The sequence below is a fragment of the Neopelma chrysocephalum genome, unplaced genomic scaffold, assembly GCF_003984885.1.
Source record: "Neopelma chrysocephalum unplaced genomic scaffold, ASM398488v2 Primary Assembly neopelma1_24, whole genome shotgun sequence".
Classification (NCBI taxonomy): Eukaryota; Metazoa; Chordata; class Aves; order Passeriformes; family Pipridae; genus Neopelma; species Neopelma chrysocephalum.
This window is the reverse complement of record NW_020897693.1, coordinates 17,530,035-17,549,407: the sequence shown is the minus strand read 5'-3', so window position 1 is coordinate 17,549,407 and position 19,373 is coordinate 17,530,035. Positions and strand designations below refer to the sequence as shown.

At 39.0% G+C, this 19,373-nt stretch overlaps 1 protein-coding gene across 5 annotated transcripts in view; it reads right to left on the bottom strand.

The window, feature by feature from the left end:
• PHF21A (PHD finger protein 21A) overlaps window positions 1–19,373 on the bottom strand; it is a 127,721-nt gene extending 108,348 nt beyond the window's left edge. For 2 of the 5 annotated variants that reach the window (XM_027706099.1, XM_027706091.1), the window contains exon 1: window positions 19,009–19,372. The gene's annotated coding sequence lies outside the window, so the exon portion shown is untranslated. Of the gene's footprint in view, window positions 1–19,008 lie in introns of all 5 variants that reach the window. The other 3 variants (XM_027706078.1, XM_027706086.1, XM_027706107.1) reach the window with 3 other exon arrangements.

Below are 19,373 nucleotides of genomic sequence, written 5' to 3'. Positions count from 1 at the left end.
TGATCCAGAGTACATGCAACTTTTTTTTTAAAATATATAATTATTTAAACAGTGAGTTAACTAGCTCATTGCAATGGAAACCCTGACAACTTGATACATAAAACATTTATGACAGTCCTAAAGAATTATTAGACAACAGCCTACACAAAAAAGATGGACAAGTGAGAACAAGTTTATATATGAACCGTGGAAAGACCTGTTTTCTATTTCCCATTACAAATCTGTTTTCTGATCTCAAAACCTGAGCAGTTGTTTCCCCCTTTCTATTCTGCACAATATACCTCAAGTAAATTACATATTTTGTTTCAGTCCCTTGTCTTTCAAGAAACACCAGCCCTAGAAGAAAGGAAAAGAAGGATGACACCACCCTCCACACCCTTTTCAGTCCCCTCCGCTGCAAGAAAACATACACCTTTGTACCAGGCAGAAGATATTTAAGATCCAATCCCAAAACCAAACTAGGAGCATTTTAAGTAATTCTAAAACTTGAAGTATTTAATGTCTTGGAAGTCACTCTTAGTGAGCAATAGTCTCTATTGTCATTTTAACCTGTGCTAAATGGCATATTTTCAAATCTATTGGAGAAATGTTAGGAATTTCAATTATTTAAGCCCTTTCTATTTTCTCAAGTTGCATTACCAAACACATAATATCTGGCACAAGTTCTGTGGGGGAAGTGGCTTGTACATCCTCCTTTCATACACACTATAGCCTCCAATCCTGGAAGAGGGAAGGATGCTACAAAATACTTTTTTTCTGGAGAAGACAGGATAGTTGTTTAGTGAACAGACCAAAAGGACCTTGGGATCAGCAGAAGCACATGTTGCTAAGTTTCTGAACTAGTTCATTTGAAATGCCTCTATCAAGTCGCTTTAAGAGTTTCATCTTCCAAATTCTAACACACAATAATGATAACTGGCTTATAACAATGCAAGTATTCATTTCTTGGCTTTGTATGTTTTTAGAAGTGTCTGAATAAAGTTCACTAATATACGAAACAATGGTTTGTCCAATTAGAGACCAAGAACCAAAGCAAACTTCTATTCAGGTTCATAAGCTACAAAACCAAAACACATTATTCAGTCTTCTCGTTCATGAACATCAAAAACCATCAGTCTTACTTTTTCAAAATCTGCATGGAAGTTCTTACACAAGCAGCCAAGGTAACAGTAACTTTTATGAATTAAACTTTTTGCAGTTATTAAGCTCCTGCTGCCGTCACCCAGTACACTAAAGACTGTTCAAATTCCACAACAGCTTAATTCTAACCTACTAAAAAAATATTTTTTCCACAACTTGTGAAGCATCACAAGTATGCACCCACACAAGAGTACAAGGTGCTAAGAGCTTCTGAATATAACAATGTGAAATTGTAATTCAAATTACTAAAGGCAATTACAAGAGGTTGAAAGAGGATTGATTTCCCCAACAATAATCTAAACCACCTAGATATCTGAAAATTTGTACAATCCGTACACACTGAACAAAGGTGAAGTTAAGGATGCAATTCTTACACCAGGCAAATCAGTAGTACCATGTGTTGCAAATTTCTGAACTAGTTCATTTGAATATCCTCTGTCAAGTTAGTCTGGATATTCATATATGACGCATTGGTCTTCTTGTCCTCCAGGCTAGGAGTCTTCTGGACAGAAGTGTCTCAGTCCTGCTTCCTACCCCTAAGACATGATAAGAAAGAACACATGCACTACTCTGTCAGTCTAATTATTTAACTCCCAATCAATACTTAAAACAGAAAAGGAAAGGTAAATTCACATGCAGAGGCATAATAATCAAAACAGACACTACTTTCTAGCCATATTTTTTCTCTGGAAAGTGTCTGTTTCCACTTGCCTAAAAATTCAACTAATTAATACAAACTCCCCCCAAAATCAAACGAAGATATTCCAATTAGACAAGGAGTAAACCTGTAAGAGTTAACACCTGCCATTTGCCTGACAAACTGCCTTAAAAAACACTCATCGAGATCAATGCGGGGGGAGTGAAAAGTTTTGAGTTTCAAACCAGAGTGTCAAATAAAAAAAATAAAATCCTACCAAGACAAAATGAGATAAGCAATAGATTCTTGGTATCTGTTAAAAAATAAACTCACAGCTGGTCATAATAAAAACATCACTGACTTGGTTAAAAAGGAGGGCAGAGACTTCCAAAAACTGGAAGAGGAAAGAACTGAAAAAAGAGGCACAGAATGCCACTACCTGCTACCTACATCATGAAAGTGATATAACTCATGATACTAAGATTATAAAGCACTGGCTATGTAGATCAGAATTAAAAAATAAAACCAAAAACACCCTAAAACCCCTCATCTCTAAGCAACATTCTCTTCTAAGTATTCATATAAACGATTGCAATCTTAATGAAATGAAGCTTTTGGACATCCAACTTCAAAGCAAACAAAAAGGGATGCAGGGAGACATACATCTTGAACAGCAAAAGGTTCATAGACCATGTGGCAACAAAAACAAAATGAAGTGAACCTATTTGTTATACCTCACATCACCTTAGAGTAAAATCTGCGAGAGGACCTACCCAAGACTATATCAAAAGACCGATAACAAAGAAAACATTAAACAGTCAAAGAGCAGGGAAGTAAGCATAACAAGGATCATGGTAAAGTCTGTGAACATACTTTTAACTGATCTGGCAAAGAGTAAGGCTGCAGACATTGTGATGCTTTCCACTATTTCAGATAGTTGAAATTAAAGCAAACTTCAAAGAGGTTTAGGGGATCTGATAATACCATATGACTGATTTTCATTTGTTATTTTATTGTCCTGGGTCAACAAGTGCAAAGTAATATGCTCAGAGGAAAAAAATAGCCCCACCTATAAATATAAAACAATTAGTTGAAACTAGGCATGACTACTTACGAAAAAGATTTCAAGAATACTGGAAGCAAACAGTTCAACTCTCAGAAGGTATTACAAAAAGAACAGAGAACAAACCGGGAACATTCTGCTGTGATGCATGCTGCATGTAATTCTGGCTGCTCCACCTCAAAAAGGGGAGAACCAGAAACGGCACACAGAGGAATGACAACTAGGGAGCATGTTTAAAACAAATGAAACTATTTTTCTTGCATATACCCATCACACACAGAAAACACAGTTAAACTGCATGGAACTGGACGCTCTGAAACACTATGTAAGCCACAGATATAAATGAGTTCAAAAAGGCAACAAATTCACCTATAAATAGTTTGACGTTGCTATTCACACCGCAATAGCCCAAATGTAGCTTCCATCTCAGGCAGCGGCTAAACAACTGTCAGAAATCTACTGTTAATATTTCAGCAGCTGACAGAATTCACCCATTTCCTACACAGTTCAGTCAGCTGCTGCTGCTAGACGCTGATAAAAGCAAGATGCTGGATTAGATGGACATTTGGTCCACCACAGTATGTTAGTTCTTAAGTTTAATCACATTGAGCAGCCATGCTGGTATATGTCTTAGGTTGTTTTGGAGGTTGGTTTTCTGGTAAATAAACCAGGCTGTAATTCAAGCATGTAGTGTTAAAAGCAGAAATTGCAACTTCTGAAGCAGAAATCAAACTTGTTTCTGCTTATTGCGTAATATAATGCAACAGTGAAATAAAGCCATGATCAAGCATTCCAAGGGCGTGGGGGGTTGTTTTTATATAATCTATCAGACTGCTGAAAAATTTTCCTATAAACCCCTCACTAATCAGGGTGTCAACCCAAGGAGATTCAGGTAGTCTCTCCTGAGAAAGACACAAAAAGTTGGAAAGCAGCACTCAACATAAGTCATGGATGTTTGTTGCAAAAACTGCCAAGACCCATTTCAGACTGGCAACAATTTGGTGTCCTCCCAGCTGACTAGAAAAAAGATCTCTTGAAACAATGGATTCAAAAGGAACACGTAGATAAATGTCTGACTCCTCTTCAAGAAAACTGAACTTGTCAAAGTCATCAGGTCCTATCTAACCCTGAAGCAGTATTGGATGCTCTCCCTTTTAATAAGGAAGTGTAGCTGAAAAAGTATTACTGTCACAGAAAATGCATAAACTCAAGCTGAGGCCCAGGATAAACATCGAACAGAATTCTGCTAGGAAGTACTGCTGATCCTTCTAGAAAGCACTGCCTAAACAGTTCAGCGAATGTCTGCCTTCTCATCACTGTCAGCTTCCTTCTCTTCTGACAGATGAGCTTTTGAAGATAGCCAAACTGAAAGCCACATAGGATAAACAAGCAGGTCTCAGTCTGCAAGAAACAGAGAAGTTTCAGTTTCTAAAGCCCAAATTACAACAGGTCTGGAAAAGAAAGCAAGTGTCCAGTATACAGCACTTTCCAGTATTGCTGTAGGCAGTAAGATGAAGATGGATGTACCCAATAAGCTTATCATCCTTATCAAGAACAAGCAAGTAGTAAGGATAAAAACATACAGGGAAAAAAAGAGTAGAAGCTTTGTGATCAGTTTCATAAACACAGACATTGCCTCAATGAGATTATTGCTCAGCTACACTGGTGAGAAAGCTGACCACGATTCAGTTTACATGAGAAATCTCTTAAGTCACTCAAACCCACAAGAAAATAAGAATTTCATGCTGTGCTACATTTTGTTTTCATTTCACATAGGGGCTAGCATCATTTTGTTATTTAAATAACCTTCTCCTTACAGAATCAGAGAGGTTGGTTTAGAGTTCTTTCATTTTGCTTTGGGAGGGGAAGCTATCATCTAGACCAGTAACAACATTGAAATTGGCCCTGCTGAAAGAAAACACCAACAAAATGCCCTTGCCACCCTAAAGATCACTTGAGCAAACTACACCAGGAACAAACAGCACTATAAACAAACAATTCAAAGAAACTGGCACTCTTATTTGTAGTTGGGAACTTCAGATTTACTAGACGTTTTCTCACTCTGTGCTGCCATAGGCTCAATGGTCCAGGTTGAATTTGTTGGTATTCCTGGAAGAACCACAAGAAGATATAATCATGGGTGTGTACTGAGTTTATTCATACTTCAGTGCTTCTGCTGATCATCCATGGGGCAACATTTCTCTCTTCTCCATCCCATCACTAAAGCCCATCACACATATATAGTTTGTCTTCCTCATAAACAACTTGGAAAGTTTTTTCTCAACTGCCCCATGTCTCATTGAAAGCAAATTTTAGTGCTAGATATAGAAGAACACAAACAGTTCCTCTCAAATCTCATTCACATTTTTTGCTCACTAAAAACAAATGCTTATCCTCTTACTTTCCTCACAAGTTCAAGGTGAGTTTCTGCTCTTCCTCCGTATCTGCTGATACTTCTTCAACTATTATACAGGAAAACTCAGTTGATTTCTATATATTCCAAAACAAAAGCAATCATTTTGGTTCATTTTCCTTTTGTTTCACACGTTAGGTTGCGTGGAGATGGAGGAAGAACTGGACAACTGTATGGATGTCTCCAGACTTATGCTCATTTTTCTGCAATTCCAAGCCATTGGTCTTAGTGATGATGCAGACTGACCTTTCCAGTGCAATACAGTTCTCATGAAGTTGTGTGCTTCACATTTCCATGACACTTGCATACAAAGCAGAACTGCTTTCTTTGGCAATACAGAGAACAAGAATTTAAAGTCTTCTCTCTGAAGAACACAGTGCCAGCCAACACCGTCTCTTTGGATCTCAGGCCTTCAATGCCAAAGCAATATATCTGAGACTTATTCTACAAACATCATTTCATTAAGCAGTGGTGATGTATGCGGGATTAACTGCACATGAACAGGAGAGGCACACCAATCACTGAATTGCTAACACAAGAAGATACTCTGTGAGGTTTCATTACATTCATCTATAAATCAAGAGATGACCAAAACCATAATTCTACTTCACAGAAGTCACATTGCAGAGTATGAGATGCAATGGTTACTAAAGCTGCCTTGTGTTTGGCCTTGAAGCTGTCTCCACAGTTACAGAGTTGAGATGTCACAACATAAAAACACTTCAGTAAAGGCACTGTACTAAACTGGCTTAGTGCAGAAAGTCAACTCCAGGCTTATGCAAAACCCACCTCAAAACATGAACAACTCTAATGAAACATTAGAGGGACATACCCCAAAGTTTCTAAGCTCCACAAATACTCTGAGACACCAGCAGAGACCACAAGCAGTGCCACTAAGGGCTGTAACTGGAGATATTCCAGAACAAGAGATATGTATTTAAAAGATCGTGATTCAACATCCCACCAGAGCTCAAGAGCCTAACATCATGGGTAGTCACAGAATAAATCACGTGGAGTCCTAAACATCAGACTCACAGTTTTAGTGAACCATTTACAGTAGACCATGATGCATATAACAAAAAGGGAGCCATACTTTTCAGGTTTGCATTGAAATATAGTGTCCTTATTATGCAGCACTAGGAGTTAGTGGAAGCAACGCTGGACCCAGCCAGCTGGGACAAATGCAGAAATTTGAATATTGCCAACTCTGCTGATGTTTCACTTGGAAAAGGCATTTCTCCAAACTAACAGAACAAGATATCTGTCCCTGAACAGTACTCACTTAGGAGGATTGAATAATTCTGCTCACAGAAGCTGCACACAAAATAGTTTTAACAAGTGGTTAAGACTTCAGCACTGACAGCAGTAGTTCCTCACTGTTACTTGAACCATTCCTCACAACTAGATATGTAAACTTCTCTGTACCAGACTCAAAGTATGACACAGAAACAGTGATGGTATGCAGTAAAGTTACTGGAACCTCATTCACACCTGGGTCATAGACAAAATACATTCTGGAGATGCTTTAGTTTGGTAAACGTAAGCACAAACCTTAACTCTGACCCTCTGGACACATTTAGGATATGCCCATGTAACAGTATCTGTAAAAACAATCCTGCCTACATGGTAACATACAATTTCTTGTATTAATTGTAATATAATGTGATGGAGCTAGAAAGGTGGACAAAAACAATTTCAATAGCAACAATCACCACCACCATCTTTCTTCTGTATTTTTTCAGGTTCTGCAGAACTTAATTTAGGATTGATTCCCAGCACCAGCGCTCACCTATGCAACTCAGATTTCACTGGATTTCAACTTCATACTTATTAATCATTCTCTCCCCTGTGTATCAGAAGGTCTCCCATCCCCATTCAACCCTTCACTTTTCCCTTAATCCAAGATAACCTGAGAAAAAAATACCCAAAACTTAAAAAAAAAAAAAGTATGCTATTTATTTTGTACAACCAGTTTTACAAGAACCTCGCCTCCTTTGGGACAAGCACTACTTATTTTTACACCACCCATACTTAATCAGTAAATCATTTTTAGGCTCATTTTTGTTCACAACATAGCAACATTCAGGATGTGAACGAAGCAGGCATTCTGCTGGATTAAACACACAAATGAAGGCCTCTATTCCTAGCTTAAAGTCTTCAATAAATTTACTGCAATGCAGAATAAATCAATTTCTCCCTGTGCCTCAGTTTCTCATCTGAAACATGGGAATAATGCTACCTACCAGACTGACCTGTTATCTTTCAAGTGAAGCAGATTCTCAAATAATAACAGGCACACCTATACTCAAGTGAATAAACTATGCTGATTCACAACAGCAGACTGCCTGGGCCAAATTCCGTGCTGTATTAACAAGTCAACAGGAAGCACTCCAAAATTATTACACTGATGTGCTCTGATCTTCCTTTCCCTACATACCAGTCAGCTGGCACTCTTGCTACTTCTTGTAAATATACAGGTACAGGTATCAACCTCAAATTATGTCTTCCCTTCCCCTTTTATTATATTCTCCCTCCTTACCCCTTAACAGCCTTTTTTTTTTCTTCCTTCTCCTCAAAAGTACATAAATGGGAACTGTAGCATCTGGAGAATGGTATTTGTAGCTGGGGTAGTCACACTCAGTGTGGGAGTACTGATGGTAGTCACTAATCTGAAAGGAAGAATTCAAGTAACCATACACTTAATAGAAGTTCCTTTCTTCTCAAAACCATGATTATTCAATACAAGATTTACACACTATGTTACAAACATAGCACTGAATCACTGGGCCAATCTAAGGTGCAATCACATAAGCATACAATAAGTGTTTAACGGAAGAAAAGTGCAAGACTGCTGTACAGTGAAAGTAAACTTTAGCTACAAGAAAAACAAAGTGTCCAAAGCAGTTTTACTCACACTGATTGCCACGGATTTTTAACTGATTGTTTACTTAAAGCTGGAATAATAAACTGTAGGTTTATCTAATTTTAGTGGCTACTATAAACAGCTGAAAGGCCTATCATTTTCAACCTTCACAATGGTGACAGAGGGTGAAAGGGTATCACAGAGCATGGTATGATTGTGCTTTCTAAACAAAAGGATTGGTAGTCAGAAGAAGGCTCTTTGTGGCAGTCAATTACTTTTATTCCCAAGGAGCCAAGACCTATCCCCAGGGTGCTTCACTCAGAGGAGAAAGCGGTAACATGCTGCTGAGAGACCCTCCTCCTTCACATCCCCTCACACTCAACATAACCACACCCTTCATCTGCTCTCCTGGGACCCACTGATTCCAAGTACATAACAGCCCCACTCCAACATTGTCCTAGGAGATGGAGACAACCACCACATGGCAAGAAGGCTTACCACAACAGCAGAGACTAAGATGGGACAAAATAGTGGGGAGCAGTAAACTACTACCACATATGCCACCGCAGTGTCAAGACCAACACTCACACTACTGTGGTATCAGTATAGTGCCCATCATTACGGAAACTGCTTTGCAAAGTTACCCTTTAAACAAATTCTGTTGTTTAAAAATTAATGCCTAGATTTTTAATGATCTTATTGTTGTAACAGAAAAGATGTTTAAACACATGTCTCTACACACACACACACAAATTCTCATGCATTGCTCTCATTACATTGTCCTTACATATTCCTCTCCTTGCCATTTCAAGGATGGTGCTTTTTTCGCTTTTAAAATGCCTTTGAGAAAAATCCTAGCTCCTATCAATTTAAACTCTATTGTCCAATAGAGGGCGGGAGGGGAAGTAAGGAGAACCAGAAACTTACACCGTGTAATTTTAAGTCCCTTCTAATACAACTTCTGATCCCCAAGATAACCCATGTGAGTCTTAGTGCCTACTGGAATACCAAAGAGGTTTCACAGCTGAAGGATTAAAATGCATCTTGTATATGTGGGAATATGGAAAAAATTGTGTTAAAAAACATGCAGGTAGTATTTAACTCTATTTCTCAATTTATGCAAGAGTTTCTGAAGAAACTACAGGAGTTGCTGGTATAGCTGAGAGAAAAGCAGAGGCATGTCTAATACATGGTACTTTCTACACACAAACAGGGATTTAACAGATGCTTGTTCCATTCCTTAGTTTAAGTTTTCAAAAGTCTTATGAGTAAGACAGCCTATACACATTATGATGAAGTCATCTGATATATTAACAATAAATTTAGCATAAAGGAAACCCAGCATTTTTTAACAAAAACAACCATAGGCACAGAAGTGTAGTTTAAGGTCCCAAATGGTAAGGAATCATTCACTTTTATCTTACTTCAGGAAGGAGCAAACCTAAGATCAGTATTTTTGCTCTTGCAATTTTGCAGCAATGACAATGTCAGTGCAAAGCAACTTGAGGTCCAGTATTCACACCCTCACTGACCTACGCTGAACTGATCAACTCCGCAGCTGAGAAGATACTGTTACCACAGTATGGCACTAATCCTGCACACACATCTAACAGGCCAGTAACACCAGGTTTTGACTGCAAAAACTGCAGCTCATACATTTGATTAAACACTGAACAATCTATTAGAGTTCCGCATCAACAGCCAAGCATCCAAATATAACTCCTGTGAGAAGTAAGGTGGGAGAAGACCATGTAAGTTTTAAGAAGAAACAGCCACACAGGGATGAGAATTATGGGAAGGGAGGAGATTTCCATGTTTACTTTAGAGCATGACATTCAAAAGAAAAGTAGAGCAGGTGAAATATGCCAAAATGCACATGGAAAATGGAAACCAAATCTGATTCTGAAACAAGTTTCACGGTGACAAATCCACTGACTTCAGCAGAATTCTCTAAGAACTCAAAATAAGGGGTATGATGTGGTGGGATTCCTCCTTGGGAAAAGAATTGCAGTTGACTCAAGGACGGGTACTTGGCATTCAGAAACAGCGCAAACCTTGCTGGTGCCTCCCAATTTATTTCTGACCAGAATGTACTCTCTGAAAGGGTAAAAAGGGAAGCTCAGGTAGCCACATCCTTTCCATTTGGGGTCACTGACAAGAGCATCCTTAATACAGCAAATTCATGCTACACACAACAATAGATTTACATGATAAAGATGCTTATCAGAGACAATTACTGCAAGCTAAGCAGCAGTGAAATGGTATCTGGAGCTCCAGCTAGATGCAAATTAGCAAAAAGCTTCATTATTAGTAATATAGGCCATTGTAGTCCTTTATTATAGAGTTATAAAAAACGTTTGTTAGTGCAGGGTGGAGAGCTGGATTTTTATTGCAATTTTATTGTTTGGGCTTTTTTTTTTTTGGTTAATCCATCACAAGTCAGATTATTCAAATTTTAGACCAAACATTTCAATTGGGGCAGTTTTGTCACACTGGCAAAAAGGGATAGATACAAAAAGTATTTCTTGGACACATCAAGGACTAATTTCTGGCTTTCATGTAAAATTTTGTTGTGTTAGCAAATTAAGCAAAAGCCCTGAATTAACAGATTCCAAGTTCTTACAAAGCGTTACAAGAGCTCAATATTAGCCACTTTTTAAAGGAATAGCAAAGACACTAGGAGCCAAAGTACCCAGTGTGAGATCCCCCAAGGGTCAGCAGCAGCATCTTAAACAGGCAGTAGATTCTTCAAATTTTGTCTAGTGCTTCAGCCCTGCAAAATCCACTTAAAACTATCTTTTTTGGGGAAAAGAATGAAATCTTGGTACTTTCAATTCAACTGTGAAGCTTCCCATCGGCTTGAGCAGGGCCAGGATTTCTTCCCAGATCAGGACAGATTTGCTCTTACGAGATAAGAAGTGCTTATAGAAAAGTTTTTATTTACAACTGTGCATCAAACCCTTTTGTACATCCCTATTACCCATGTTCCTTATCTAGAATACCCTGATACAGCAGTGTTTACATAGGGCACTGTTGCAGGCTCTCTACAGAGGGTAGAATGTCCTTGAAGGACAAGATACATCATCTTTCCACTACTATAGATTTATCTTGGTTTCTTCTCCTGCCTGTTTTGTAGGTCCAATCAGCCAATGAAAGGGAATTTCATCCTTGCACAGCAACAACGAGAGCCTTTCTAATCATGTCAAGATACTAATAGTAACTATTTCAGCTAACAGTGTGTCCTGTCAGCAATTTGCTTCACATGGGCTGTGAAGAGGCTGGGAACACATAAAGAGAACTATATTACTAACTGTTTACACAGTCTGTTACAGTTACAGTGTAGGTAAGGTTTTAGATGTATCTCTGTAGATTTACTTTTTTGCATCAGTTTTAAATAGAAATGTCAGCAATGTACAGTGTGTACAATGCATCAGTGCTGACAAAATACACTGTCTCAGGAAAGCTACTATCACTTAAATATCTGTCATATATATAATCTGTACAGGTGAAGGAGGAAGCAGCTTTTCCTTAGGTTTTGGGGTTTTTTTGCACACCTATGAAGCAAATATGAACTCTGAATTCACAATGCATGGAATTTCTGGACACTCACTAAAAGAAAGATTTTGTCACACAGACTTAGATTACAGTGATTACAAAGAAGATACTTTCCAACATTAGAAGTTTGGAGGTCTTAATCCTGGTGCTGCTTATATACGTTCTGATTTCAGGCATTCAGCTATTCTCTCTGACTTCTGCAGGATTTAATGTAAAATACATGTGACTTCTTGCAAGACTGGAGCTCTAATTACTTTCTCTAAAAACATTTTAAAAAATGTTTATATCGTATTGTTTGGCACTTAAATATAAACCTTTCTATATCACTATCTCATACAAACTGAAGAACAAAGAAATTGACAGGGATCAGTTAAAGTTAAATGTTCGCTCACTTGAAAATTAACTGCAGTATGCAAATCATGGCACATGAGACTACAGCAAACACTAAACTTGTTACTGGCTGAACAACTGAAATCAAATTAACATCCATGTTAACTGTGGCAAATCCCATTGAGCATCTTGTGTGAAAATACACAGTTCTTATGGATATAAAAGCAAGCATTTTGAAAAGTTACTATTCTTCTACCCCTAGTTCAGACACATGTCACTTTCTTTGATGCGAACTCAAGCACAGCGGTCAAGACTCAAACACACCTTACAAAAACTGCCAGATGTGCTCTGCTGTTGGTTGCACCTGCCAGTACCTGTGTGTGAGTCTCTGTGTCCCCTTGGGAACCACAGATGGAGTCACCAGCCCCTACAGCCAGAACACAAACCAGGTCCCCTGCTCTGTTGCATAAGGCACCTATGTCATCACTCGCTCTCAAGAAACACAGCAGAGAAGTGAGATCTCGGCAGGTAAAAATGCCACTCAAATTCCCTTTCGCTCTGACAGAAACCCACTGCGACAGTTGGGCAGCAGCTGGAAAGAACAACATGGCTGCCATACTGCCAGTAACAGAAATCTCCTTCTGCCGTATGTTTCCATCCATTGCACTGCTTTGAAAGATTAAAAATTCCCAGAACATCAAACAAGATACTTGCAATCAGAGACAAAGCAAGGTGTTAGTGCAATTATTAATTTATTCTTTGTACAAAAACACATAAACAGTTGGAAGGCTTCCTTCATCCACTGCTTTTCTCTAAAAATACTACCCAACTACAAACTGTCTTTGACTTGTAAATAAAAATACCTGGCTGCTACACAGGCTTGAGCTGACCAACAAGAACTGTGTAAGGTATTGAGGACTGGGTTTCTAGAACACTGTAGCATCTTTAACTCTTCACTCCAAATCTCCAATTTCTGCTCATGAAAACTACAGGTCCCAGGATGCCTTAGGATACCACAATCCAGGCAGGCCATTCTGATAAAAACATAGCATAGCACACTGGGGCCCGTAGTTTCCACAAGCCACATTCTTGCTGAAGATGAGACCAGATGTAGGCCATATTGCACACTTCCAGAGGCCCACAAACAACACACACGGCGTAGGGGGACACTGGTGCTACTAATCATCAGGTAAGCTGGATTGATATCCAGTTCTCCTATGTTGAAGTTAAGAGGCTAAATATTTCAGCAAACATAAACATCAGCTAACCAACAGTCCTTAAAGAGTAATCAGCAGCTTGACTACTTTTAAACATGCAGAACGGGCTGTAGCTTTTTAACATCTTTTACTAAAACACAATAAGAATTTATGGGTTTTTTTCTCCCAAGATTGTTACGTTCAATAACATTAAAGCACACTCTTCTGAATACCAATAAGAAAAGTATGTTTGGTGAGGGGCATATTCTCCCTGTCCAGAATTTAGTAATCTGGAAATAAATTGCACTCTTCCTCCATTTCTACAACATGCTGAAGCAGGAGCTTGCCTCTCTTCTGAGAAAAAGCAGTGCTTAGCTGAAAATTAAATAGCTGTGTCTCAGCGTAGGCCTCAGAGAGGAATACGCTGTACTTCAGTAAAGCAAAAGGCAGCTCCCCCTACCAGTATGTTTTAAGAAGGTTTTCACCCAAGAAAGAAACAAACCAAGGAACAAAATGAATAAGTCCTCGTTTCTTTTCCTTCCCATTTCCCTGAGCTCTGGATTATTATTATTAAAAAACAGTAATATGCACATATAATACCATCTAAGTACTTATATGCTTCCTTAGTCCTCGTAGTACACTACAGTCTTTGCAGCGTTTCCAGGCTAGCAGGCAGCACCTGCAAAAACATGCAAAAGAAAAAGGACCATGCAAAAGGAAAAGGCTGGGCCAAGAGAAAGACAGCATCCCACAGAAAGAAATGGTGATGCTTCAATCACCCAAAAGTCATCCTGATGCACTTCCCTACAGAGGCAAGAGGCCTCAGGAGCATCTAAAGGTTTTGTCAACACAGCAATGCCATCCATAGGCCAAAGACAGCTGTTGCCATAGTTACTATCAGCCAGCTTATCAGAAAATAATTATTGCGATTCCTCAGAAGTTTTGTTAAAACAATTAAAAGCTTCAATAGGATACCACTTGATCTCTTCAATTAACTGTTTGCAACTACACTGCCTTTGGGATCCACATGGTTAACAACGCTTGGATCTGCAGTGTTGAAGAGGAACAAGGGCAGGAATCAATGTTCCTTCTCCCTTTTCTACTGACAGCTTGTATTTCACAGGCAGAAACAAGGAAACCAAACCACCGAAAGCTTGGCTGCTCTGCTGGAGTTCTCTCGCAGGCCTGGAGACTGAGTCCAGGCACAGGCCATCTTAAGAGTCACAGGCTCAAATCTGCCCTTGTTTGTTTTAACCATTCACATATCTATACTGCAACTCAAGAAACACACAGACTACATTTTCAAAACCTATTTCTAATTACACTTGCAAAGATAGTCCCTCAATTCAGAGGCAGCCACCATAACTTCTGTATCAAGCGAACTTTCTCTTTTGACAAGTGCAGTACTGTCAGGTGGAGGGGCAGAATAAGAAAACAAACATTTTAAGAAATCACATTAAGAAGCACAGAAGCTATGCGAGCGTGGCCTAGAACTGAGACCACACGAAGCAAAGTCTCTCTCCTCTGCATACAACTTATAAATGCATTCCCACCAGTAACAACAAACATTAGGCTGGGGCTGGGGGTCTAGCAGGGGTGGGGGCGGAGTATTTGTTTTCTGGTGTGAGGTTTTTTAAAACATGCTTTGAGCATCCAATCTCCTCTAATCCAGGAGTGAGTACTTGTATTGACAGTGAAGAAGAAATCTCCGGCATGAGGGAACGAATAATAGGTCAAACCTTATAGGCAAAGAGCCTTTAAGGCACGAGGTACTTGATAATTCCATCAGAGATATTAAAATGATATAAACAGTAATCAGAAAATAAATGCTGCAGAGAAGCCTATATCAAGTAGCACTTTTCCTCAAAACCTGGTATGATCAAAGCATTAAAACAGAAGACTCCGTGGTAAACTTGGGGCTTTGTTAGGACAGTAGACAGGTCAATCCACTCAGACCAAAGGAAGGGTCCTGCCAGAACTTTCTACAGCTACAAAAATTATTTTAGGGAAAGACGATTCTAACTGCAAAATCTGACTGCCATGTGAGTGCGCCTTTCCTCATCACTAAACACATTTTAAAAACTCTTGATTTCTATACATTTTACAGCCATTCTATGAGCTATACTTGCCACTTCACTTTCGTAAGGTTTTGACCTAACAAAAGTAGAATCAAACGAACTCAAAATCATACAAGTGAGGAGTCCAGTGAGAACTTGGTATGGTGCAGGAGCCACAAATTATTTAAAACTTTCAAAAGAAACACAAGGGCTTTTCTTTTCTTTTTTAAATGAGACTGTACTTGCAATAAGAAAAAGAAAAAGGAAAACAAGAAAACACAAAGTTACCCCCCGCCAAATGTAAATAAAATTCTTTTTTGCCTGCATAATGCATCTCTCTACCACCAGCACAAGCCAAACACTGGCTTTGTGCTATACTGAACATGAAATATTAATGTAAGATACTTATAAAAACTATCCTTTTATAACCTCTATTTACATGGTAAAGAAGTAAGTATCTAGCCCCTTGCATTCAGCAGACATCTCAAAACCCTTCTGTGCTCTGCCCCACCTTTCCAGTATATGGTTTGTTCCTAAATAACCTTTGTGCTGTTAAAATACATCAGAAACAGGATGTGAGCTGCTTTCTGGCACAGAGTAATTGAACAAGGGCAATTCACGAACATACAGGAGCCAGGCCTTTTGTAGAGTCTTACACTTCTAGTATACAGCTACACATGTGACTGCACAGTTGTGAGCATAAAGGGTGAAGGGGACAGTGAAGAAATACTATTAGAAGCTTAATAATAGGTTTTTAGCACTGCTCCTTCTACACAAGAAGCCTCTCTCGAAGGAGAGGCTTTACAGTTCACATCCCTGTATGATGGCCCTCCAAAAAGCAAAGCCCTATCACAACTATGAAGTTTTTTCTGGAGGATTTTAAACAAGTAAAACCAACAAACCAGAAACAATAGTAAAAAAGGCTAAGTCACCAACATGTGTTTCTCACATGACAGTCATCTTGAGTTTCTGGTATCCAGAAAAAATGCCAATAACATATGAAATAAGATAGTCCATCAAGGTTCCTTCAAACTGGACTAAAATGAAAGAGAAATCTCCATTGTAAACAATTTCCAGTATCAATTCATTTGACCAAATAAAGTTCTTCAGGGTTCTGAGAATAAGTATAAAGGAACTGAACAGCTACAATGTGTTCATTATAAACAAACTGCATGAGCAACCCAAGTGATAGCCAGGCTTACTATCAAAGCTTTCCAACAGCACACGGAATTTTACAACTTTCTAAGGAGTCAATAAAACACATTTTATTTTCAAAAACAAACAAACAAAAAGAAAAGTGCATGAAAATTGTATCCCTTGTACAGATCCACTCCAAGACATTTTTAACTATTTTTTTTGAACCATAATTTCTAAGGTGAACAGGCACATAGAAAACATCATCTCTAAAAAAAAGAGAAGTTGAAGTAAGAACTATTTAGGCCCAATACTTGAAGCACAGCTGAAGCTGAATGGCTTAGGGTGAAGAAAGACCTTTACAAAATCTAAACTCAAAGCAGAGATTTCGCTGTTGAAGCTGGAAAACACAACAGCACGTTTTTTTTTCTGAGCAACATAAGTTTTAATTTCCTCGTTTTGCTTTAAGTTCCTTGAAAGAAAAGTTTTTTATTTTCATTCCCTAAAGAAAGAAAACCACTTTCAAATGCTTTCTTCCAATTCACAACAAATCCAGTTCAGGAAGCACATAGAGAAGAGCAAAGATTAAAAGCTTTCCCGTAGAAATCTTACAATAACTAATGGCAAAATAATTATTAATAACAAAATACTCCTCAACACAACATTTTGAATTATACACATTAGCTTTGCTAGTTAAATGAAAAATTACCAAAAACCACAATGGCATCCACTCCAAGTTTCTTGTCACTCAGGTCAGTACAGCTAAAAAGTGGGGATATGACATAGGTGACATCCAGCTGGTGGCAAGTACTCTTAGCGAGCAAGCACTTACCGTCTGCTAGACAACGGGTCTCTTAAGACCTTGAAGAGACACTCTACACATGCTACTATGCAACATGAAATCAATGGATAAAGAAGTTGCTTCATAATCCCTCTGTATGAGCTCAAACTCCTGGCTGATGTAACTATCATAAAATAATCTAATTTCTCTACCACAGTAAAGTTGAAAGGTTTAAAAACATGCAAGACTCACATCATTTTTTTAAAATACGGTTTTAAAGTTTCATTAATTGAGCTACAGAATTCCTTTCTAGAAAAAAATAATAAAAAGTGCCCCCAAAGAAGCAATTTCATTTAGCTATCTTGAAGCATGCACAGATATGAATAAAATTCCCAAAGCCTGTGATCTTTCTACTTAAGTGTGGTAATTAACTTCTTTAACTAATATGAGTAGCTATGCATATTTTTTGTTTCTTTTTTCAAGATCCTGTTCTCAGTAGTAATTTAATATTATTATTTAATATAATCTATAAAGTTATATCATACACGATCACTAACAAGCTTAATATAAACATTTTAGCATTTAACCTGGTAGAAATAATGAATTTTATATTTTTAAGGGTTGTGTTTTTTTCCTAAGGCTTTGAAAAGAACGTTATTTTTTTCACAAATTAAGCCCTGAAATAAGCCCATCTTTATCAAAGTTAAAAATTCTCCTGCTATGTATCAGATCCAGCCCCACCAAGTAACCCGGGAAAGGACAGGAAAGCCAGAGGAAGCCGACTTACAAAACTGAAACTAAGCAGGTGTCTTCATTGTTAGAAGTGAGCACAATGGGGAAAAAAAAGTAAACAGACAGCCAAAATCCTTCTTATTTCTGATACCTGAAAATCTACAGCTAAGCAAAAAAGATGCATCCATCTATAAATCTATGTATCTGTCTTGGTGTACAGGAGAATCCGTCCTTTAACCTGATAACAAGCAACACCACAAGAAAATTTCCCTGGCCCAAAGGAGCCTACCCCTTACTGGAGCCCTGCCATTACGGAGCGCACGTCCCCACCTGATTTCTCCACGCTCAGACCTACTACATCACAGTACACAACTTTCCCGTGACACGCCAAGTTATTACCCCCAATGGGACCTTTTTACATGCAGTCTCCACAGCGAACAAAAGTTCATTGTCAAGCTCAGCGCTTGGGCCCAAACAAATATCCAAAGGGGGTAGGAGGAGGAGAAAGGGGGGAAGCACTCCTATCCACAATTATAAGATTTCCAGGCAATCACCGTTACTTACAATTAAAAAGTGGGAACAGGTGTAGGAGATATCATACTTTGATAGCTGAACAAAGAATATTACAGCACGTGACTGAAATGTGATGACATTTGTTCACCAATCGAAAACAAAAGCCACTCTCCAATGGCACTCTTTCCTCCACCCCCAAGATTTAGGAACTTGGAAATCTCTCCATATTGAAACACATCTGTTCATAGCCTCATTTTTGACACTTGAGAAGAAGTTGAATGAAGAGCTCCATGCATTAATCCAATACGAATTCACCCAAAAAAACCTCGTCGTATAATCCCATCAGCACCCACCAAACTGCAGAAGGTGGTTGGGGGGAAAGCTCTACCGACAGCGAAGCTCGGAATAATAAAGAACAGAAAAAAATCAAAACACACACTACCACCAAAAAAAAAAAATCCCGCAGGAAGGCAAGTGAAGAAAGGAGCATGCACAAGAGGACTACACCAAATGGCAGAGTCCCACATAGAGCCCCACTCCACCTACACGGGCGCAGGAGGGAGGGAAAAAATAAAAATAAGGAAGTGTCCGTACCCAATGCCGGAGCAGGAGTGGGCACCCCCGGCCCCCGGCCCCGTACCTGTGCGGGAAGGGCAGCCCCAGGGCGAGGGGGGCAGGCCCGGCTCCGGAATAACAAGTTGCTGAAGAAACGGAATTTTCCCGGCGCTGCTCGGGCCACAAAGACGAATGAAAGGAAGGAGGGAAGGAAAAAAAAAAACGCAGCAGCGGCTTTACTACGAATTATCCATCATCGAGAGCGGCATCATTTCCCAGATAATAATAAAACTTCCCCGACAGTATCGCGGCGAAGGACCCGACCAAGAAAAAAGGGCCTGGAAATAATCATCCTGAAGGAAACCGGAGGGGAGGGGATAAGCCTCCCTCCCCCACCCCATCCC